We start from the raw sequence: 14,860 nt of genomic DNA, 5'->3' as shown, positions 1-14,860 counted from the left end.
ATGGAATATGTGAGTGTGTGCCTAATGTAAACTAATATTGTACTGGCAAAATTATAGATGGAAAGGGAGAAGGGGTGGGGGGAGAGGGGAGGCTGTAATTGACTACCTTTGTAGTCATACCTTTGTATGAGTTATGAGTGATCATAGGGATAGTGTTACATAAGTGGAAATATTTATGGAGGACCGGATGTGTAAGCGCATACCTTATACAAACCTATAGAGTGCTGACGGGTGAGAGTGTGATGTTAGATATAAGACATCCTATAGTGAATAGTGAGCCGTAATCAAGTGCAACAGGGATATTTCACGTGACTATGGGAACCTGGAAGGTAAAGAAAGGGGAGAAAAAACTGTTAGACAAGGTACATATCCAGAAAGATTCCCTTTCTTTGTGCTAAGCACAAGTCAACAATACGTTGTAAACAGATTCTATTACCAGTCCCACACCATTTTGTAACGCATAATCACACAGTGGCCCAATTAAGATTCCAAGTCATCGAACATGTTCCAGCCATACGCAGAGGAGGCGATAGAATTAGGAAGCTCAAAGAAAGGGAACCTTTCTGGATATATACTCTGGGCACCTTGGAACCCAAGGGCTTAAACCATGAAAATGAAGTACAGACTTGATTCATTGGGCCGTGCACATTTTTTCTAACGCCCGGTTCTTTTTCGTGTTCACACTATATATGGTTCCACTATGTATGGAGTTCCATTCTTCCTTGTTTTTTATTTGTCATGTTTGTCATGTCTGATCAACTGGTTACATTATGTCTGATTAGACATAATGTAACCAGTTGATCAGACATGACAAACATGACAAATAAAAAACAAGGAAGAATGGAACTCCATACATAGTGGAACCATATATAGTGTGAACACGAAAAAGAACCGGGCGTTAGAAAAAATGTGCACGGCCCAATGAATCAAGTCTGTACTTCATATTCATGGTTTAAGCCCTTGGGTTCCAACGTGCCCAGAGTATATATCCAGAAAGGTTCCCTTTCTTTGAGCTTCCTAATTCTATCGCCTCCTCTGCGTATGGCTGGAACATGTTCGATGACTTGGAATCTTAATTGGGCCACTGTGTGATTATGCGTTACAAAATGGTGTGGGACTGGTAATAGAATCTGCTTACAACGTATTGTTGACTTGTGCTTAGCACAAAGAAAGGGAATCTTTCTGGATATGTACTCTGGACACATTAGAACCCAAGGGCTTAAACCGTGAATATGAAGTACAGACTTGATTCATTGGGCCGTGCACCATGTCACCATGTGTGCAATTGCATTGTCCAATGGCTCACAATGGTTATGCGTTTTCATTGGATGGATAATCAAAGCCATGTTTTTTTCCTTTCTCTTGGGTTTGTTGTGTGAGTAGCCTATAGGATTAAGTTAGTTACCGCAGGCAGTGGATTTAGCTTCTTGTCTTTGGTCCAGTGGTAGATTGATTGTTTGGTCTATGAGCTGTTATGGGTTTTAATCCAGGTGAATGCCCATGGGCTGCTTATAACTGTGTGAAATATGTAGTTTTACTGGGCTGGGATGAGAGAATCCATCGAAGCATGGTGTAGGGATTGTGGTTCCTGTGTGCTAAGAAGAAAGGCTGGCACCAGCCAGAAAGCCCCATTACAGCCAATAATCAACCGCCAGCCGCTGGAACTCGTTGCTCTAGATCATGTCAAACTCACACCAAGCAGGAATAGATACATTAGCCCACCATCCCACCCAAAGAGCAACTTCTGCTGCGCAGCTGGCTTTCTAGGCAGCAGTGCTATTGTGATGTCAGCGGGGGACATTGTGACAAGCCAGTGTTCCGTCACTTCATGTTGTGCACTGTTCAAACGGAAAATACATCAACAGGCAGACTACAGAAAAGCTTACTAACAAAGATTAGAAAGGGGCTTTCTCAGAGGGCTTTTTACAGTTTGTCTATTCCCAATTAGCCGTTTAAGTATGCTTAATGAAAGTACTAATTCTTTCATAGGCCGCCCATTCTTAGTATTTGACGTTCCTTATATTGCGGTATCAGGCTTCGCAGCAGGTTGCAAGACATTCATCACCCATGACTGTCCCCAATTGGGCTCAGAAGCTAAATGTCTATCATGACCTCTCTTTTTGAAAGTCCAAGAGCAAGCAAACTCTTCCTCCAGGAGAGGGAGCCAACAGATCACTAAAGACATCATCATTGCTCAAAGAAAACACCGAAAAACAATGCATGGTAGGAATAAACATGGAACCTTTAATTGGAGTGGAATCTGGTAGACAGCACCTGATGCCAAATCTGCATCTTCTAACACCTGCAGTCACTGCAGCAGCTGAATCTAATGTGTCCAAAAGGGATCTATTCTATTCAATTGCAAATGATCTAGATAAGACTGAGAACAAGATACTGCACGGGACATAGCAGAGTTCGTCAAGTTGAGTGGAGATGAGTTTGCTAATTGGCGCAGCTTTTGGATGAATAAAGCAAGTAAAAGGCGTGAAAGATAAAAAAGGGTGAAAGTGTGAAAAGTGAATTGGCTAAATTAAGGTGCAAATAAAGTTGTTTGCTTTCTTTCAATTCACTAATTGGGTTCATTTTAATCAGGTGAATTGAGTTCTGCTTTTGGAAACTGGGTTAAGAAGGGGTGCACCGGTCCTGGAGGTACTACAATACCAGGTCAATGCGTGGAGTGGACAGAGCAAGATTTTTTCCATCTCCTTGTTCTAAAAATCCATTTAATATATGGTCCCCAGATAGGGGACGTATCAGATATTAAACTAAGAACAGATTTTTTTTTTTTCTGTTTATCAGTAGGACTTCAAAATAACAAAGGTGATCGCCTCCCGTTGCCTGGGAACCGTCCAGGCACAAGAGGGCTATGTGTCATCAGAAGGTGCACACACTCCCCCAAGACTGGCAGTCATGCAATCCCAGGCACCGTCCAGTACTGACCAAAGTAGCGTCCTCCAAAACTACACTTGATCTTAGCCAAAAGGCCGAGAAGCTATAACCCGAATTGGTTACAGCCTTGAGTGGCACCCTGGCCTATACCGGACACATCTTAGGGAGAGGGAGAGAAACCCACGCCTACAGAAGACATTTTGTCGCCCAAGCCAACCCTTGAAAAGGTTGTTTTGCAGAGCAAAAACAAGAAGAATGGTGCTTTTTGCAGCCGCCGCCCACTGCAATGAATCTGAATAACTCCTCCTTTTGGGCACAAGCACCTCCCCTCTCCCTTGCAGTCTTTCCAATTCATGATACAAAAAGACGGACGGACAGGACAGGACAGGACAGGCTGCCTGACTTTCCGTCACTGCAACCCTTTGCCATCCTTACCCGTTGAAAGCCCTTTCATCATCCCCAAACCCTAATCTTTTCCCTTCCCTTCCCAGCTGCGTCTCACTCCCTTTCATTAGGAAGTGAGCGCAGCCTTTTTTCCATTCTGCACATGCGCGACGTTAAACACAAATGCGCAGGCGCAGGCGTGCATTCCATTAGCCTCACTGCATTCCACTCCCATACAGGAAGTGTGCGCAGCTATTACTACGGTCGCACATAAAAGAACCAACGGCCACCACTGCACACAGCTGACTCCACCACAGGACACCCACTTCTACACCAACGCAGGTAAGACAGGATCGGCACCTCTATGCTCCAGTTACAATCAGGCTCAGTCACCATGTGATAACGCTCTCAACTCTTTAGTTGCAGTCTCCCCTTGCTTCACCTCCACTGGCTGTGCTGCCATTTCCTCTCCCACCTGGAAGGTATACTTTATTACACTATTTTCCTGTTTCTCTCTTCCCCCTTTTCCCATAACCTACCTTTATCTGCATTTGTAGGGTATCTATATGCTATTTACATCATAGTTTTATTCATTAATACGGAAGGGAAGAGTGCCCATGAGAGTCCACACCTTCACATCACAAGAAGGGGGTCTACAGGGTAGTGCAAGAATACGAGCAAGTCTTCAGCAAACATCCGCTAGACTTTTGGAGAATAAAAGGGGTCAAACACTACATCCCCACAAGTGCACACCCACCCATCAAAGAGAGATATAAGCCAATACTACCTGCACATTACCAGTGTACCAAGGACATGTTGAGCAACATGAAGGAGGCTGGGGTTATCCCTGACAGTTGTAGCCTCTGGGCAGCTCCGTTGGTCCTGTTAAAGAAGAAGGACAGCACCACTCCCCTGTATTGAGGAATACTAAGTACTTCCACCAGCTCAGGGGTACAGCAATGGGGAGCCCTTGTGCCCCCAGTTACGCCAATCTGTACCTGGGCTGGTGGGAAGAAACAGTAGTTTTTGGGGGGGAGGATGAGGAATCTCATCAATGTATCGGACTGTGGGTCCGATACATTGATGACATCCTCATCCTTTGGACAGGGTCTATTTTTGATTTTGAAAAATTTGTCAAGGGCCTCAATAACAACTCCCTAGGCCTGAGATTTACCCATACCTGTGATCAGAATTCTATCACCTTTTTAGATCTGGTTATACAAAAGGATGAGGGGGGCAAGATCCACACATTTACCCATCGTAAACCCACAGCGACCAACTCCCTATTGAAATGGGACAGCCATCATCCCTTTCCCCTAAAGAGGGGTATTCCTAAAGGGCAGTTTCTGCGGATACGCAGAAATTGCTCAAGAGAAGAAGATTTCAAGGCACAGGCCTCGGACCTTTTTGGTCGATTTTTAGACCGTGGCTATCCCAAAAAGATCATTCAGCACTCTTATGCCCTTGCAAAAAATACCAATAGACACAGTCTTATGATTCCCCGGATGCGTGAATATGATTGTAACATCACGCGTATCATTGGCACGTACGATGTACAATCTGAAAGAGTCTTTTCAGTGATAAAAAAGCACTGGAAGATCTTGATGGCTGACCCCGATTTGGTAAAGTATATTAATAAATCCCCTAGCATTACTTACAGGCGGGGTCGTACCATAGGCGATAAATTGGTGCACAGCATGTACCAGGGACCTAGACCACAGGGAACATGGCTAGATAGACGTATCTGCGGGATGTTCCGCTGTGGAAACTGTAAATATTGTGGATCCATGGAACAATGCAAAAGGGTGACTAGTGCAGCCACGGGGAAAATCTTCTCCCTACGTGATTTTGGTAACTGTAAAACCTCCGGAGTTATCTATAGGGCCACCTATGGACTATATAGGGAAGACCCTGAGAGAACTCCGGAGGCGGGTGGGCGAACATCTTACGGATATTAGGAATGGACGAGATACATCAATCTCTCGCCATATTAATATGATCCATGGGGGAGATACGGCTCAAATTCGTTTTTCCATTCTGGAGGTGGTGAAACCCAACCCTAGGGGAGGAGACTTTGATAGGGTATTACTGCAGAAGGAATCAGCTTGGATATTCAAAATGGGATCTTTGATCCCAGGAGGGCTGAACGAACAGCTCTCCTTTAGCTGTTTTCTTCCCACCTAGCCTTAAGCGGAACCCAAATTGTTAATTTAAATCCATTTTTGCTCTACTTTGTAAGACTTCTTCCCTTTTTAGGAATGGACCATATTAATGGTTAATATCTATGTATTCTTGTCCTTGCCCTGGGAGACTCGTTATGGATGTACCCTCATAATGTATACATGGAGGGTATATCTGTCTAGAAGGATGGTATCCCTGTTATATTTCTGACAGGGTTGATGTAATAATATATAATGGTATATCTGCCTGTTATTGTATATCCCATTATGTCTATTATGGCGTCTATAATCTATTGTATCTATTTTTATTGTATATCCTATGATGCCTATTTTATCTATGTGCCTACAAATGGGGGTCATGTCTATTATGGCGTCTACAATCTATTTACATCGGCTAAATTAAATTATATCATACTTATATTCCTATGAATGGGAGCCCCCTATAATATGGCCTTATCTTTAAAGTAACCTTTCTTCAACAAATATATATTGCAGCGGGTGCTTTATATTAATGTTAGACGTGCAGTAAAGCACTAAGTATTCCCCTTGCTTTATTGCGCATGCGTGGGCACACGGTGCTCTGTATCATCTTACGACTTTTATGCAGACGCCGTAGTACTTAAGACCCCTGCGCATGCGCTGTGCTCTTGTTTATGTCCATCTGATTATGGCATCTCAAGGCCTCCGTCCACAAGTGCGCGCCGCCTGTTGTCTGGGCAGGCGCGATGGGGATGTGGACGGCGGCGTTTCCATGCAGACGCCATAACATTCAGGACCCTCACGCATGCGCTGTGCTTTTGTCTATTTCTATCTGACTGTGGCACCTGAGGGCCTCCGTCCGCACGTGCGCGCTGCCTGGGAGGTTCTGGGCAGGCGCAATGGGGATAGGGACGGCGGCGTTCTAATTATATCGGCATCCTGGGCTTTCCCAGGTGTGCGCAATGCATTAGGCATGCGCATACATGGCGGTGCCGGCATCTGCATGATTGCCCTGACCGCTTACAGCTGATTATGGGATTACAGGCTATTTAAACCTCATGGTGGTATGCAGCTCCATGACGCCTCTCTGGACTATGGCAGTACTATCTCTTTAGCATTTTCTGATCGGCCGTGGATCCTGTTTGATGGGCGCCATGGATCTGCATATCTAATACCTCATCTCCCTGGGCAAGTACTCTTGTATCTTTGATATTGTCTCTTTATCTTACATGCCTTTCTGTGGTGTAGCTTATGAATGTGCAATCTATGGTTAATACTATTACAACTTGTTGCTGATAGAGCTTGTCTGTCTTATAGCCTCCTGATGAACCACATGTATAGCATGTGGGGAAACGCGTCTAGGTGGAGACTGTTGTAAATCTACCATGAAATTGATGGCTCACTTCTGCTAAATTGAAGGATTTGATGTCTCATCTCTGCTATTATAAGTACTAAGGGGACTTTTGGAGAGCATCGGCATACATCGATCTGGACGTTTATGGACAGCAAGCATCCTATTTCTTTTATTGTGTGGCGCTGCCTGGATGAACCTAATATGGTCTCAAAGTTAAGTCCTGAGCCTCGATTTGATCCCCTATATTTGTAACCTCTCTTTTAAATATTGTATGTCTATATTGTATCATGTTTATTGTGACTTGATGGTCAAAATACTTTTTACACTGCTGGTGTGTTTTTTCTATATCTTAATAAAATTTGTTAATGGGAATAACGCATATACTTTTTGCTGAAAAATATTCCCGGGCCTTGGTCCCTAATCTTGATCAAACACTACATCCCCACAAGTGCACACCCACCCATCAAAGAGAGATATAAGCCAATACTACCTGCACATTACCAGTGTACCAAGGACATGTTGAGCAACATGAAGGAGGCTGGGGTTATCCCTGACAGTTGTAGCCTCTGGGCAGCTTCGTTGGTCCTGTTAAAGAAGAAGGACAGCACCACTCCCCTGTATTGAGGAATAGCTAGCTGCATTGAGAACTGCAAATTATTTTTCTACCCTTGATCTCAGTAGTCGCTATTGGCAAGTGTCCGTTGCTGAGGCAGACCGGGAGAAGACCGCCTTTGCCACCCCGATGGGTCTCTGCGAATTCAACGAATTCAAAAGGCATGCCCTTCGAGCTGTGCAATTTGCCAGGAACCTTCCAGAGGCTGATGGAACTCCATACATAGTGGAACCACATATAGTGTGAACACGGAAAAGAACCGGGAGAAAAAATGTGCACGGCGCAATGCTGCACTTGATTACGGCTCACCATCATTCAGCTAAAACCAATGGGAAGACACCACACCCTTTTTTATGCCCATCCTGTCTGCAGACCACTGCCAGACATAGCTATGACCTCTGGTTACTTTTACCCCCAGTTCAGTTTTATGATTTTGTGTGCTTGTTACCTGACTACTTTTCCTGCTTGCTGTTTATGTACCTTGTTGGCCGATCCGCATTTCACCTCTGCTTGTTTTCTGATTAAGTCCTGGCCGTCCCATTCTGTTCCTGTTCCTCAATTAATGTTTTGTCCCTGCCTGACTACTATTCTCTGGAACTGCAGCCTTCCACAGGTATTGATCACCTTGGGCCCTGTGTAATTCCTAATCCCTGTATAGGGGTTAAAGGGTTCCAGGGTTCTGGAGGTCCTGCTTGGTGAGTGGCTTCCCTCTAGCCTATCCTTTACAGCCCATCTGAGTGTGTGGATTAAGGAAGGTGTTACACCGTGCCCTCTGCAGAAGGCCATGTAGGCCAGGATAGTGCTTTAAAAATTGCTGGACAACCAGGTTCAACACGTGAGCCACACAGGGCACGTGTGTCACATTGTCACGGCGAAGGGCCGCACCCATGTTTGCATCATTGTCACACCCGGCCTTCCCTGGCTGCTGGTTGAGTGGAGACAACCATTGATGAAACTTGGTCTCCAGAGCTAACCGTCCACAACTTCTCAGCGGTGTGACTCACATTTCCCATGCATTTCAAAGTAAACATTTGACCGCATGATGGCATTGAGCTCTGCTGCCAGCATAGTAAGGAGGTGTGTGGTATTCCTTGTGCGCAGTTACAAGGAAGGGTGCCCTGACCACACAGGGTTTGGGCCGAGGTGAAGGACCCACACGAGGTTGAGGAGGCCAATTACAGCCTCCCCCCTCTCCCTCCCCTTCTTCACAAATGTGCAGGCGCAGACGTGCGTTCCATTAGCCTCACTGCATTCCACTCCCATACAGGAAGTGGGCGCAGCTATTACTACGGTCGCACATAAAAGAACCCACAGCCACCACTGCACACAGCTGACTCCACCACTGGAATCCCACTTCTACAACAACGCAGGTAAAACAGGATCGGCACCTCTATGCTCCCGTTACAATCAGGCTCAGTCACCATGTGATAACGCTCTCAACAATTTAGTTGCAGGCTTCCCGTTGCTTCACCTCCACTGGCTGTGCTGCCATTTCCTCTCCCCCCTGGAAGGTATACTTTATTACACTATTTTCCTGTTTCCCTTTTCTCCCTTTTCCCATAACCTACCTTTATCTGCATTTGTGGGGTATCTATATACTATTTATATCACAGTTTTATTCATTAATACGGAAGGGAAGAGTGCGCGTGAGAGTGTTGAATTGCGGAGAGCAAGAGGTTAAGCTGCCCCGATTTGCCACCATTGATAAGCTGTTCACAATAGATACACATGCTATCCAAGCAGCAGCAGCGATGAACGCCGCTCGAGACCCCGGGATCCGGCCCACCGCTCGAGCCACCACCGAGCAGCAGCAGCCGGACCCGAGCAGTGGGAGAGCGCAGCGTCCCCTCCTCCGCCCGCGACAAGAGTCTATGGGGCTGATCACAGATAGAGCCTGTACCTATGAGAGTCTATGGGGCTGATCACAGATAGAACCTGTACTTATGAGAGTCTATGGGGCTGATCACAGATAGAGCCTGTACCTATGAGAGTCTATTGGGCTGATCACAGATAGGGCCCGTACCTATGAGAGTCTATGGGACTGATCACAGATAGATACCTGTACCTCTGACAGTTAGACTCTCATAAGTACAGGCTCTATCTGTGATCAGCCCCATAGACCCTCATAAGTACGAGCTCTATCTGTGATCAGCCCCATAGACTGTCATAGGTATGGGCCCTATCTGTGATCAGTCCCATAGACTCTCATAAGTACAGTCTCTATCTGTGATCAGCCCCATAGACTCTCATAGGTATGGGCTCTGTGATCAGCCCCATAGACTCTCATAATTACGGGCTTTATCTGTGATCAGCCCCATAGACTCTCACAGGTAGGGGCCCTATCTGTGATCAGCCCCATAGACTCTCATAAGTACAGGCTCTATCTGTGATCAGCCCCATAGACTCTCATAGGTACAGGCTCTATCTGTGATCAGCCCCTTAGACTCTCATAAGTATGAGCTCTCTCTGTGATCAGCCCCATAGACTGTCATAGGTATGGGCCCTATCTGTGATCAGTCCCATAGACTCTCATAAGTACAGTCTCTATCTGTGATCAGCCCCATAGACTCTCATAAGTACAGTCTCTATCTGTGATCAGCCCCATAGACTCTCATAGGTATGGGCTCTGTGATCAACCCCATAAACTCTCATAGGTACGGGCTTTATCTGTCATCAGCCCCATAGACTCTCATAGTTACGGGCTTTATCTGTGATCAGCCCCATAGACTCTCACAGGTAGGGGCCCTATCTGTGATCAGCCCCATAGACTCTCATAAGTACAGGCTCTATCTGTGATCAGCCCCATAGACTCTCATAAGTATGAGCTCTATCTGTGATCAGCCCCATAGACTGTCATAGGTATGGGCTCTATCTGTGATCAGCCCCATAGACTCTCATAGGTACAGGCTCTATCTGTGATCAGCCCCATAGACTCTCATAGGTAGGGGCTCTATCTGTGAGAAACACGGATAAAACTCGGATGAGAAAACCAGACATCAGAATATACAGTGATGATCTGTGTAATGTCTAATCTTGTTCCCACTTATTGCTCTGCACAATCATCGCATGCCCTCCTGTAGTGCCCCCTATGCCCCATACAGACCACCATCCACATGATGTCTAATAACACATGGATAAAAGTACACGGGTAAATTTACATGCGAGGTATAGACAGAGAAACAACTGATGAGTCTGGCATTGACCATTTCACTGATATCACGAGGACAGTGCAGCAGCCAATCAGTGAGCTCAGCAGCTCTGAGTGGGGAGTTCGGTTTACACTGGCAGAGCTCACTGATTGGCTGCTGCACTGTCATCGTGACCAGTGAAATGGTCAATACCAGACACTAGCGGCAGAGACTGGCCAGTAGACCCATGGACGGGGAAGGGGGGGACAGCAGGGTTTGTATTTTTTTTTTACACTGAAGTGAAGTCTTGGACGAAGATTAAGTGAAAAATCTACTTTAGGGTCTGTGCACACTGGGAAATTTGCTTTTCTTAAGAAAAATCTGCACCCTTTGGCAGAATTCGGCACCAGAGTCAAAAACGTACCCGGCACCCGCATGCGTTTTTTCCGCGAGTTGAAATTCTGCAGCAAAACGTATAGGAAAAAAAATGCAGTGAGCGCACAGCATTTTGATTTTCCCATAGATTTTGCTGGGGAAGGACTGCAGAAAGGTTATGAACAAAAGCTGCACTTTTTTTGCAGCAAAATCTGCGGCAAATCCGCGCCAAATAACCGCAGTGTGCGCACAGAGCTTTAAGGTTGTGATGGGGTCACTATGACTGGTGGCATTGTCCTATGGTTACAGTTCAGTACAGTGTCTGGACAGGAGCACCGTGCAGCAGTGTCAGTGAACTGTGTCAGTGCAGGAGCACCGTGCAGCAGCGTCAGTGTACAGTGTCAGTGCAGGAGCACCGTGCAGCAGCGTCAGTGTAAAGTGTCAGTGCAGGAGCACCGTGCAGCAGTGTCAGTGTACAGTGTCAGGGCAGGAGCACCGTGCAGCAGTGTAAGTGTACAGTGTCAGGGCAGGAGCACCGTGCAGCAGTGTCAGTGTAGTGTCAGGGCAAGAGCACCGTGCAGCACTGTAAGTGTACAGTTTCAGGGCAAGAGCACCATGCAGCAGTGTAAGTGTACAGTGTCAGTGCAGGAGTACCGTGCAGCAGTGTCAGTGTACAGTGTCAGGGCAGGAGCACCGTGCAGCAGTGTAAATGTACAGTGTAAGGGCAGGAGCACCGTGCAGCAGTGTCAGTGTACAGTGTCAGGGCAGGAGCACCGTGCAGCAGGCGTCAGTGTACAGTGTCAGGACAGGAGCACCGTGCAGCAGTGTCAGTGTACAGTGTCAGCGCAGGAGCACCGTGCAGCAGTGCTAGTGTATAGTGTCAGGGCAGGAGCACCGTGCAGCAGTGTCAGTGTACAGTGTCAGGGCAGGAGCACCTGACACTGCCTGGTGCGCCGGGTGCTGATGCCGACCCTGTTCAGAAGTTAGAGTCAGTTCAAAGGTGGTAACTAGCCCCTCCTGAGCTGTATGTGCCCCTCCTGAGCTGTATGGGCCACTTAGAACTGAATGTCCCCTCATGAGCTGTATGTGCCCCCTAGAGCTGTGTATGCCTCCCTGAGCTCTATGGGCCCCCCATAGCTATATGTTCCCCCCACTAAGCTGTATCAGCTTCCAGAGCTGTATCCCACCCACCCCAGTAATGTGTTTTCCCTCCAGAGCTGTATGCCCCCAGTAATGTATATGCCCCACAGTAACGTGTATGACCCCAGTGCTGTCTGTGCCTTGGTTATATCTCACTGCTACAAAATATATATTTATATATATTGAGGCTTTGACTTCATCATTATTTATAATCATTTAGCCATCGGATTTTTCACATTATATTTGCCTGCTGCTATTTTCCCACTGAGTTGCCGCTTTGCTGCTATATTTATGTTGGGTGCTATATTTATCACCAAAGCCAGAACTCACTGGAGGCAACGCAAGAAGAACTCGTATTGGAGAAAGATTTTATTAAATTACCATCAGCAAAAGTATAAACCACATTTAAAAGACAAAAACAGATAAGCTGCCGGGCATCGCCTCTTCTTCTGAGCTTCTTGGAGGACAGGTTGCTCCTCTGTCGGCAGCCATGCTTGTTCTCTGAAGTCCAGGAGGCTCCTGAGGGTTTGTCTTCCCGGTCTGCAGCTCCTCTTGATTTGCTGAGAGATCAGAATGCCTTGGAGATATGCCGCCTTCAGTTAAGGAAAGAAAGAGAGGAAAAAAAATGTGATTTACTAACAAGAAAGCTAAAAATCGTATATGAAGTATCATGTAACCATGCAAGCTGCACAAAAAGCACAATAACCTAAGTGTTGTAGTGTGTCGCCCTGGACAAGCCAGGGGCCACAGAGCACAACACCTACACACCAAACACTCCCTGCAGGCACATCAAGGTGAGACACAAAACCCTTGTTGCCTTCCTCCAGCGGCTGATGTCCACACCAGGGGGTGGAGCCAGGCGGTTGGTCTCCGCCCACCGAGGAGTTCACAGTCCTGGAGGCGGGAAAGACAGGCAGTCTAGTTTGGAGGAAGAAGTGGAAGGAGGTGAAGTAGAGAGATAGAGTTTGGAGAGGAAAGAGTTCAGTTTTGACAGTGAAAGTGGAAAGAGTAAAGTGACAGCTAAAGAGCCTGAAGTTGGTCCGGGTGTGTGGCCCGGACAGAACAGCAAGGTTAGCAGACGGTGGTGACCGTCTGCAGGAGTGGCCTATCGGAGTTTGCCGTAAGGACCGTGGACGGGCGGTGGCCCGGTGGTACCGGACCGGTACACAAAGAGAAGCTAGCACCATTGGCAGGGGCTTTTCGGACCCCGGCAAGGCTAGGAGTCGCCGTGAAGTTGCCGAATCCGTTAGTGAAGGGGACCTCCGGGTTTCCAAACAGACAAGTCCCGACAGAAGGCAACCGTCCAACCGTGAAGGGGAGACACCGCCACCGCCAAGGGCAACCGTTTCCCAGGGCCAGCGCCTGCGGGCAAAAGGGGCTCCTCCGGCCCACATCCAGGTCGAGGAGCGGGTTACCGGTGGGAACCCATCGGAATCAACATAGAACATAGGTGCAGGGAGAGACAGTCATCACTAACCTGCAGGGAACAACAACACCGCAGCCGTCCGAGGGACCCGTCCATCCAGCCGCTTGTTTTACCGTGAACTGTGTCATCATCATTGGGCTGAGTGAGTACCTCCGTGCCGTGCGGCACAGCGCTGCCCCTGCGACCCTGCACCTCACCAGGCCCCGCAACCCGCCTGCCATCCACTCCTACCCCATCACCGGGCCCCGGGACAACCAACCCCCTACCCACGGAGGGGAGAAATAACAACAAAGCTGCTCCCTGTCTCCGCTCCCGGGATCCCCGTCCAGAGCAGCGGTGGTGTCCACACAATCACCACAACCGTGGGTGGCGTCACGGACAATATCCCCAAAACCAAACCACCCCTTTTCACTCACGGGCGAGGAGCGCCGCTCGAGTCCCCGGGATCCGGCCCATCGCTCGAGCCACCGAGCAGCAGCAGCCGCATGGGAAATGTGAGTCACACTGCTGAGAAGTTGTGGACGGTTAGCTCTGGAGACCAAGTTTCATCAATGGTTGTCTCCACTCAACCAGCAGCCAGGGAAGGCCGGGTGTGACAATGATGCAAACATGGGTGCGGCCCTTCGCCTTGACAATGTGACACACGTGCCTTGTGTGGCTCACGTGTTGAACCTGGTTGTCCAGCAATTTTTAAAGCACTATCCTGGCCTACATGGCCTTCTGCAGAGGGCACGGTGTAACGCCTTCCTTAATCCACACACTCAGATGGGCTGTAAAGGATAGGCTAGAGGGAAGCCACTCACCAAGCAGGACCTCCAGAACCCTGAAACCCTTTAACCCCTATACAGGGATTAGGAATTACACAGGGCCCAAGGTGATCAATACCTGTGGAAGGCTGCAGTTCCAGAGAATAGTAGTCAGGCAGGGACAAAACATTAATTGAGGAACAGGAACAGAATGGGACGGCCAGGACTTAATCAGAAAACAAGCAGAGGTGAAATGCGGATCGGCCAACAAGGTACATAAACAGCAAGCAGGAAAAGAAGTCATGTAACAAGCACAGAAAATCATAAAACTGAACTGGGGGTAAAAGTAACCAGAGGTCATAGCTATGTCTGGCAGTGGTCTGCAGACAGGATGGGCATAAAAAAGGGTGTGGTGTCTTCCCATTGGTTGTAGCTGAATGATGGTGAGCCGTAATCAAGTGCAGCATTGGGCCGTGCAGATTTTTTCTCCCGGTTCTTTTCCGTGTTCACACTATATGTGGTTCCACTATGTATGGAGTTCCATTATTTCTTGTTTTTTATTTGTCATGTCTGATCAACTGGTTACATTATGTCTGATTACCTTGTCTAACCTTTTTTTCTTCCTTTTCTTTACTCTCCAGGTTCC

General features: G+C 47.5%; 1 non-coding gene across 1 annotated transcript; it reads right to left on the bottom strand.

The window, feature by feature from the left end:
• Positions 1 to 2,627: 2,627 nt before the first annotated feature.
• Positions 2,628 to 2,825, bottom strand: LOC142255498 (U2 spliceosomal RNA). The gene has a single exon (XR_012727424.1). It is a non-coding gene; the product is annotated as a U2 spliceosomal RNA (small nuclear RNA).
• Positions 2,826 to 14,860: the final 12,035 nt, after the last annotated feature.

This window comes from Anomaloglossus baeobatrachus, chromosome 10, assembly GCF_048569485.1.
Source record: "Anomaloglossus baeobatrachus isolate aAnoBae1 chromosome 10, aAnoBae1.hap1, whole genome shotgun sequence".
NCBI lineage: Eukaryota > Metazoa > Chordata > Amphibia > Anura > Aromobatidae > Anomaloglossus > Anomaloglossus baeobatrachus.
Note: the sequence above shows the minus strand (reverse complement) of the source record. Positions and strands in the feature narration are given on the sequence as shown.